Below are 9,788 nucleotides of genomic sequence, written 5' to 3' on the forward strand. Positions count from 1 at the left end.
TGTAGGCACAGCTCAAGCTCCAGCAGGGTCTGGAGGCAGGCAGGAGGGCAAGGCTGGGCCAGAGCCAGCACACTGGGTCTCCAGGCAGGGAGACACCCCAAGTGGCTGTCCTCCTGGCCCCAGCAGCAGCAACAGCCCCCTCTGGCAGGATCCAAAAGCAGAACAACATTCATGGGGACACAGCCCCTTCTTATACAGCTAAATCCTTTGTTTCAAGGTGCAGGGTGGGGGGAAAACCAGTTGCAGCTGGCTTGGGAGCACTCTTGATGGCCCAACCACCCCTTTCATTCACTGGGGAGGCTAGGGTCGTTAGACACACCACAGGGGGGCGGAGCCAGCATTGTGTGGGGAAAACCCAGCCCATCCAGGACACAGGTACACTCCTCCCACACATCACTCATGCTAATCTCCCACTCACCACCGGGCAGACCCATATAGACTTCCTGGAGCCTGGCATGCCAGCCAGCTCCAGCCAATCACGCTCCAGCACCCTCACTGCACACACACATCAATGTCCAGAAGTAGCACTTCCCAACTGACACATACAAGCCGCACATACCATTGTGCAGCATTCATTCTCACGAGTTCACACATACTAAACTCGAGCCTGCACTCCCCACGCATCAGGAACTACCAGGGACACATACATTCCCCATGCATTCCTATGGGAGGGAAGGCCAGCCATACTACACGCACGCACTTTACTCTGGGACCCAGGGTAAAAGTGCGCAGAGACCCAAAAATCACTAACACAGGGTCACAAATAAAAGCAAAAAGTTTAGGGGTGAACCTGCCCTAAGGGCCAAGTCTAACAGTAGATATGAGGGTCCTTTCCCTTGTAGAATCCGATGGCCAATTCACAGGGATTTGAACATTACCCTCTCCTTGATTGGAAGCCAGTGCAGTGTTCTCAGTGCTTTCTTCGAGGGTGCTCTCTTGGGCAGCATCAGGACCAAGCGTGCCGCTGCATTCTGAATGCGTTGCAGCCTCTGAGTGCACTTGGCGCTGGCTCCCAAGTAGAGAACATTCCCATAATCCAGCCTTGATGTAATCAAGACCTGGACCATGGTTTTCCTAGCTGAGAGTGGCAATAGGTCCAGTGTTTTCCTAAGAACCCTCATTATCCCAACGCAGGTGCCTGCCACCCGTTTGGTATGGTGTTCTAATGAGATTTTGGTGTCTAGCCATACCCCCAAATTCTTCACCTGTTGGCTTGGATTGGGAAGAGGACCCAGCACTGATGGTCACCATGCTGAGGTCCAGACCGATGGGGCCTTCCCCACAATCAGTATCTCAGTCTTGTTACCATTTAATTTGAGGCAGTTGTTTGCCATCCATGCTGCTAGTTCCTTCAAACAGGAGCCAAAGTTGGTGGCGGCCTGTCCCTCTGGCTGTGTTAAAGTCACAACCAGTTGTGTGTCGTCTGCGTAGGACACAACTTCCACCCCAAACTTGTCTGTGATTTCTGCTACCGGTGTAACAAACAGGTTGAAGAGGGTAGGGCTGAGACTGGACCCCTGAGGCACACCCTGTTTCATACAGATGTTTTTGGATCGAAATGGCCCCTGTGCCACTTGGAAACAGCTTTCCCTCAGGAAGGACTCCAGCCATGCCCATGCTTTACCCACCACTCCTCCCCTTTTCAGGCCCTGCAACAGCGTATGATGGGCTACAGTGTCGAATGTGGCGCTGAGATCCAGCAGGATCAGTGCCGCTGTTTGTCCTTCATCCGCGTATTTCCTTAGGGTCTCAGTAGATAGCAGTAGCACTGATTCGGTCGAGTGGAGAGTGCGAAAGCCCGATTGGGAGGGGTGGAGCAGTTTGTTAGTCTCAATATGGGCAGGCAACTGACTGTTGACGGCCTTCTCTGCAATCTTGGCAAAGTATGGCAGGAGAGAGATGGGTCGCAGGTTCTCTAGTTGCTCTATACTCATGTTGGGCTTTTTTTTTAGGGGGAGTACTACCGCCTCCTTCCAGGTTTTCGGCACCTTCCCAGTATTAAAGGAAAGCTCTAAAAGATGTCTATTATAGGGCTCTAACGCCTCCATGCTTTCCCTCAGTACTTTTGGTGGTGCAGGGTCTTTAGGGGAGCCAGATTTGATTTTGCTCGCTATTGCGCATAGGGCCTCCCTAGAGGGGACAGTGAAATTCTTGAGGTATTCTGTATTTTTTTTAGCCTCAGTGGATATCTCCTCTCCCCCGCTGCCTTCTCTGGCTGCGATCGGAAATGAGGAGTATATCCTCTCCACCTTGTGCGCAAAGAACTCCGCCACCCGGTTGAAGGATTCCTCTGACCCTGTCGTGGGGGCGTCAGTGATAGCGAGATCCGAGAATTCCTTGTAAACGGAGAACAGCTCTTTCGTTGAGTTGTCCGCGCCCTCTATCCTGCTGCTATAGTGGGCCCTCCGGGTTTTCCTGATTAAGATGTGGTAGTCCTTAAGACTGGCTTTATACTTGTTTCTTTCGTTCACATAGAAATCTCTTCTCCACTGTCTTTCCAGGCGTTTGCACGCTGCTTTTTTCCCCTGCAGTTCTTCATTGAACCATGGGGCAGATTTGGATTGCCTCCTAGGTGCAGTGTTCGACCAGGGCGCAGTTGTGTCCAAGGCCTCAATAATGCGTTTGTCCAGGGCCTCACATGCAGACTCTATTTCCAGGCCCCCTGGGGGCCCGCCTTGTGTGAGGGTTTTATTAAATACCTCCGTGGAGAAGTTAGCCCATTTCCTGCGCCTTTCTCTATATCTTGTTCTCACCTTTTCATCTTTAGATTCCCTTTCCTGTCTATAGTACCTTTTTTCTTTCATCTTCTGTTGTTTCTTATTCTTTCTTACCCTCCACTTTCTTTCATTACTTTTTTTTTCTTTCTTTATTTAGTCTTTATTCTTTCTTCTACTTTTTTCTTTTTTAATTTCTTCTCTCTTACCTACCTCTTTTATTTATTTTTCCCTTCTTGGTCTCTTTCTTTCATTTTTGCACTCCTATTTCCCTTTTCGGTATTTCTTGTCCACTTTTTTATCTTCTTTCTCTCTTTTATTTTTCCTTCTTTATTTATTTTCATTTTCCTTCTTTATTTCCTATCTTTTTCCTTATTATTTATCTTCCTTTCTTGATCTGTCTTTATTTCTACCTCGTTATTTTGCTTCCACCTCTCTTTCATTGTTTCTTTCTTTTTCAGTTTTCTTCCTCTTTTTCCTTTCATTGTTTCTTTGTTTTTATTTTCTTTCTTTTCTTCCTTGTTCTTTCTCTCTTGCCCTCTCCTCTCTTTCTATCTTTATTTCATTGTACTTATTCTTTCTTTTTTCTTCCTCCCTTCCATCCTTCCTTCCTTCCTTTCTTTCTTTCTTTCTTTCTTTCTTCCTTTCTTTCTTTCTTTCTTTCTTTCTTTTTTCTTTCTTTCTTCCTTTCATACAACTTCCTTAATCTCATTTCTTTCTATCTTTCTCTCTTCTTTTTTTCCTTTATTTCATTTTTCTTTCCTTCTTATTTCTTTCTTTTTCTCATTCTTTCCTTTCTCTTTTCTTGTCCTTTCTTCCTTCCTTCTTGACTTCCTTCTTCCATACCTTTTTCTTTTCTTTCTTTCTCTCTTCATTTCTTCTTTTGCTTTCTTTTTTCTTGCCTTCCTCTTTCTTCTTTTCTTTCTTGTCCTCTTTTCTCTTTCATGCCCTCTTTTCTCTTTCGTTCTTGTCCTCCTCGCTCTCCTTTTTTCTTGTCTTTTGATTTCTTGCTTTTATCATTCTCTCTCTTTCATAGATTCCCTTTTCTGTATATAGTCTTCTTTTTTCCATTTTGGTCCTTTTCCTTCCTTATCATCTTCTTTCTTTCTTGCCTCTTTTTTCATTCTTGTCTCTTTCTTTCTTTGTTCTCTGTCTCTGTCTTTCTTTCTTTCTTTCTTTCTTTCTTTCTTTCTGACTTCCTTCCTTCCCGATTTACTATTTTATTTACATTTCTTTCTTCCTATCTTTCTTTCTTTCTTTCTTTCTTTCTTTCTTTCTTTCTTTCTTTCCCTCTTTCTGTCCTTTCTTCCGCTCTTCTTCCTTTCTGCCTTCCTTTTTCTCACTTTTTATAGTGTATTTTCTTTCTTTTATCTTTCTTTCCTCCTTTCTCCTACTTCTTTTTTCTTTTCTATTTTGCCTTCTGCTTTTTTGGTTTCCATTGTTCTCTTCCCAACTCTCTTTCCTGCTATCTTGTATAGATTACCTTTTTTCGTCTATAGTCTTTTTTCTTTTAATTTCTTAACTTCCTCTTCTCTTTTCCGTTATCTATCTTTTTTCTTGCCTCTTTCTTTCTTTCTGCTCCTCTTTCTCCTTTTTTTTCTGTCTGTAGTGTTTTCTCTTTTTTATTTCTTTATTTCTTTCTAGCTTTCTTTTTTCTTCCTTCCATGTTCCTCTTTCTTCATTCCCATTTAATGTTTTTCTTCTTTCTGTCATTCTAGTCTTCCTCTTTTTTTCTTTCATTTCTGCCCTCCTATTTATTTTTTATTTCTTCATTTATTTTGTTCTTTCTTTGTCTTCTGTTTTGAAACTCTTCTACCACCTGTTTATTTGTCTTTTAAGTCCTTTCACCCTTTATCTCTGTCCTCAGTCTCCATCATTATCTGTCTGTTCTCATTTTCATCTGTTTTCTTTCTCCAATCCTTATTTTATATTATTTCTTTTGGTTTAATGTCTGCCTTCTCCCTTTTTAATTCATTTTATTCTTTTACTATCTCAATCGCTTCTTCCAGCTTCCATTCTCATATAACTCTAATGCCTTTTCCTCCAACCTTTATTATTCCTCCTGATTCTCTTCTGCTGTATTTGTTCGTCCACCTTCTTTATGTCTGCTATTTCCATTCTACAATTGTTCATCTCCCTTCTTTGTTATCTTACTTTCATTTTCTAGCATCTATATGTTCTATGAAGCTTCTTCTTTGCTTGTTCCACCTTCATTTGTTCTGTTTTGTCTCCATTTCTAAAAAATCCTGATTGTTTTTCTTTTTAGATTTTTCTTGCATGCCTTCCTTCTCCTTCCTCCTTTTCTTCCTTCTTTCCTTCACTTCCATTTTCTTTCTTTTGTTTTTCTTTCTTTTTTCTTTCTTTCCTTCTTTCTTTTTTCTGTATGTCTTCCTTGCCTTCATTTTTTCTTTCTTGCCTTTCTCTCTCTCTCTATTCCTTTCTAACTTCCTTTTATTTTTGTTCCTTTTCCTTTTTCTTTCTTTCTTTCTCTTCTGTTTTCTTTTATTTCTTGTTTTTAGCTTTCTATCTTTCTAGCTTTACCTTTTCATACCTTTCTTCCTTAGATTCCTTTTTCCTTTTTCTTTCTCACCCAATATTCTTCCTTCTAGTCTCTATCTATCTCTCTATGTATCTGTATATCTATCTTTCTAGCTATCTATATTTCTGCTTTCTTTGTTTTTCTTTCTTTCTTTCTTTGATTGTTTTGTTCTTTCTTCCTTTCTGCTTTCATTCTTTATCTCATTTGTCTTCTTGTTTCTTTTTAGCCTTTTCTTTCTTACCTTCCTCTTTCCCCTTTTCTTTCGTACCTTCCTCTTTCTTTTTATTGTTTCTTTCTTTGTTTGTTTCTTTCTTCCTTTCTTTCTTTTTTCTTTCCTAATTTTTTGTCTTTTTTTTGTCTTTTTCTCCCTCTCTCTCTTTCATTTTTCTTGCATTTCATTTTCTTGTCTTGCTCTGCTTTTGTTCTTTCTTTTATTTTCTTTCTTTCCTCCTACGTTTCTTCCTTGTCTTATTTTTCCTCTTTCCTCTTTTTTCATTTCTCCTGCTGCCTTTTCATTTGTTTATGCCTTCTTGTTTCTTTCTTTGCTTCATCTATCTTTTTTCTTTCTTCCCTTTCTAAATTATTATTTTCTTTCTTTTCTTCCTCTTTATTTCTTTTTAGTTCTTCTATTTTTTTCAATTTTTCTCTCATTCTCTTTCCTGACCCCCTTTCTTTGATATCTTGCAGTACTCTTTCTTGTCTATGTTTTTCCTTCTTTTTTCTTTCTTTTTTCTTTTTTGCCTTCCTCTTTCTTATTTTTCTTTTTCTTTTTTGTCTTTCCTTTTCTCTTTCTATCTTTCCTGCCCCTCTTTCTTTCTTGCATTCCTCTTCCTTTCCTGGCAGTTTCTCTTCGTCTTTCTTTCTTCCTTTTTTCTTTCTTTTTTACTTCTCTTCTACTTTCTTGCTTTCTTTCTTTCTATCTATTTCTCGCTCTTAAATCTTTATCCTTAGATTTCCTTTTCTTTGTATAGTGTCTTCTTTCTTTATTCTCTCTCTTTCTTTCTTCCTCCTTTTTTCCTTCTGTCATTCCTTCCTCCCTGCTTTTCTTCTCTTCTTATCTGATGTCTTGCCCTCCTTTCTTATTTTCTTTCGTGCACTCTCTTTCTTTTGTTTTTGCCCAACTTATTTATTCTTTTCTTTCTTGTTTTCTGTTTTTTGCGTTCTCTCTCTCTCTCTACTTCTTTCATGTATAGATTCCCTTTATTTTCATTGGCTTCTTTCTTTTTCTGTTGTTTCTTTTTCTTTCCTACACTCCAATATCTTGTTGCCTTTATCTTTCTTTCTTGCCTGTTTCTTTCTTCCTTGCTTTCTTTTTTCTTTCTCTTTTTACTTTCTTTCTTTCCTTCTTCTAGTCTTTCACTCTTTCTTTCCTAATGACTTCCTAATTCCTTGCCGTTGTTTTTTCTTTCTGGCCATCTTTCTTTCTTCCTTTCTTTCTTTTATTTTTTTTCTCTTACTTTTGTTTTTTCTTTCCCTTCTGTCTTGAAACTCTTCTACCATCTGTTTCTTCTTTGTATTTTAAGTTTGTTCACCCTTTATCTCTGTCCTCAGTCTCCATCCTTCCCTGTCTTTTCTTCTTTACATCTCTTTTCTTATTCAAATCCATTTTTAACATTATTTCAGTTGTCTTAATGTCTGTCTTTTACCTTTTTCATTTCTTTCATTTTTTCATTCTGCAGTTCTTTCATTCTTTCTTTTTTGTAATTGCCTTCTTCCTTCCGTCCTCCTTTCTTCCTTCTGTCATACTTCTTGGCTTCTTTTTTCTTTCTTTCTCTTTGTTTTATCATTTCTTACATAATTTTCCAATTCTTCTTTTCTCGTCCTTTTAGCTGTCATCCCTTAGTTGCTATTGTTTCATTGCTTTCCCTCTTTGTATTTTTTATTTCTACTTTCTTTCTTTCATGTGTGCTATTATAGTATTTCTCCTTTCCTTTCTCTCATATTTTCTGCCTTCTCATTCGCTCCTTTTACACATTGCCTTCATTCTTGAAACTCTTCTACTGTCTGTTTTTCTCCTTTCTTTCCTGTTTTTCCTTCTTTTTATCTCTTGTATTTCTCCAATCCTTTCTTTTGTCTTAATGTCTGTCTTCTACCAATGTATTTTCTTTTATTCTTTTACTACATCAACCTCTTCTTCCAGCTTCCATTCTCATATACCTCTAATGCCTCTTTCACTGTCCTTTATTATTCCTTCTTATTCTGTTCTTCAGTATTTTATCATCCTCCTTCTTCATGTCTGTTACATCAATTCTACAACTGTTCATCTCCTTTCTCCTTTCATTTTCCATCATGTCTATTTTCTATATGGTCCTCCATTGCTTGCTCTACCTTCATTTCTTCTGTTTTGTCTCCATGGATTAAAAAACCTTATGATTTTACTTTTCTCATTTTTCTTAAATTCCCTTCTTTAACCTTCATTCTATGTGTCTACTTATTTTTCATTGTCTTTATTTACTTTGCTTCCTTTATTCTATTTACTTTGCTGTTCTTTCATTTATTCTTCCCTTCTGCTTTCTTTCTGTGTTGCGCCTCTCTTTTCTTCTGTCTTGCCCTACTCTTTCTTTTTTCTTTCTTGCTTTCTTTCTATCTATTTTCTTCCTTTCTTTCTTTCCTCTTTTTTCATTTTTTCAATTGTCTTTTCCTTTTATTGTGTTTCTCTTTGTTTCTTCCTTTTCATTTCTCATTCCCTTTATTATCTCTTCTTCCTTTGTTTCTCATTCGTTCTTTCTTTCTTTCTTTCTTCTCTCTCTCTGGTTCGTTCTTTCATTCTGTCTTGCCCTACCCTTTCCTTTCTCTTTCTTGCCTTCTTTCTCTTTCTTTCTCTCTTTCTTTCTTCCTTCCTTTCTTTCCTTCTTTCTGTCTTTCTCCTTTTTTCCTTTTTGAATTCTCTCTTTTTTGTGTTCCTCTTTCTTTCTTTCTTTCCTGTTTTCATTTTTCATTTATCTTTTCCTTTTTTGTCCCTCTTTCTTTCTTTTTTCTTTCTTTCCATTCTTTTCGTTTTTCCTTTATTATCTTTTGTTACTTTCTTTTTTCTTTCTTTCTTTCTTATTTCTTTGCTCTCCCTCTTTCTTCCCTTTCTTTCCTTCCTCATTCTTGTTTCCTTTCTGCATACCTCTTTCTAACATTCCTTGTTCTTTCTTACCTCTTTTTTTTCTTTCTTTCTTTCTTTCTTTCTTTCTCTTTCTTTTTTCTTTCTTTCTCTTTTCTCTTTTCTCACTCTTTTCTCATTCTTGACTTCCTCTTTTGTCTTAATTGTGACTATAAATGTTCTATACTTTTTCTCCTTCTTTATTACTTTTCCCATTTTCTTTCTATCTTCTGTTTCCCTTTCATTATTACTTGATCTTCCCTACCTCTTCCCTTCCTTCCTCCATCTCTGGCTCTCTTCTTTCTTCCTCTATCTGTTTTCTGTTTGTATTCTTCATTTGCTTTTCCTTTCTTTTTTACCTTCCCCTTGCTTTGTTTCAATTTATTTATTTTCTTTTTTCCTTCTTTCTTCTTTCTTGTCTTCCTCTAACTTTATTGTATTCCCCTCTCGTTCTTTCGTTATTCAATCTTCATTTTTCTTAACTTACTCTTTCTTCACTTCCTCTTTCTTGTATTCTTGTCTTCTTCTTTCTTTACTTCCTTCATCCTTCTTTCTTACTTACTTTCTTTTTTGTTCTGTCTTTTTTCTTTCTTTCTTTCCTTTTACACTCATTCATTATCTAATTTTTCTCTTTTTCTTTGTTACCTTCTTTTTTGTTTCTATCATCCCCTTTTTTCCTTCATCTATAATTTTTCTTTTTCTTTACTTCCTCATACTTTTTTTCTTGACTTCCTTTCTTTTCATTTTTCTATTGTCATATTGTTTTTCCCCTCTATCTTTCCTTCCCATTGCTTTCTTGCATTCCTCTTTCCTTCTTTCGTTGTTTCTTTGTGTGTTTGTTTGTTTCTTTTTTCTTTGTTTCCTTTTCTTTGTTTTTTTCTCTCTTTCATTCTTTATACCTTTTTTATTTCCTTCTTTCCTCTTTCTATCAGTCCTTATCTAATTTTTCTTTTTATTTATTTTCCTTTCTTGACTTCTTATTTGTTTCTTGCCTTCCTATTTCTTTCCTTCAGACATCATTTTTCTCTATCTTTCTTTCCTTCCTCATCCTTTTTTCTTTCTTTCTTTCTTTCTTTCTTTTCTTCTTTCTTTCTTTCTTTCTTTCAATTGTTTCTTGTGTTTCTTGTGAGTCTAGCTTGACTCCAGTGGCATGGAGAGCCTGAGACCCATGTCTGAGCATACTTAGGGCAAGAAAGCAAAAGACACACAGATGATGGATGGGATACAGAGCAAATCAAACAGGCCCAAATCTCTGTACTGGGGGGAATGTTTGACAATGTGCAGCATTCTGTCCATTAATTGTTCTTTTGCATTTTTCAGCCTGAGTGTGCCCAGACATGGGTCCCCTGCTCTCCATGCCACTGGAGTCAAGCTAGACTGGCTGATGAGAGGTGATGCCCCAAAACTGGTCCCAGGATGCTTGTTTCATGTCAAGGGAAGGCCTGGC

The sequence above is a fragment of the Lissotriton helveticus genome, chromosome 7 (assembly GCF_964261635.1).
Source record: "Lissotriton helveticus chromosome 7, aLisHel1.1, whole genome shotgun sequence".
NCBI classification, from domain to species: Eukaryota; Metazoa; Chordata; class Amphibia; order Caudata; family Salamandridae; genus Lissotriton; species Lissotriton helveticus.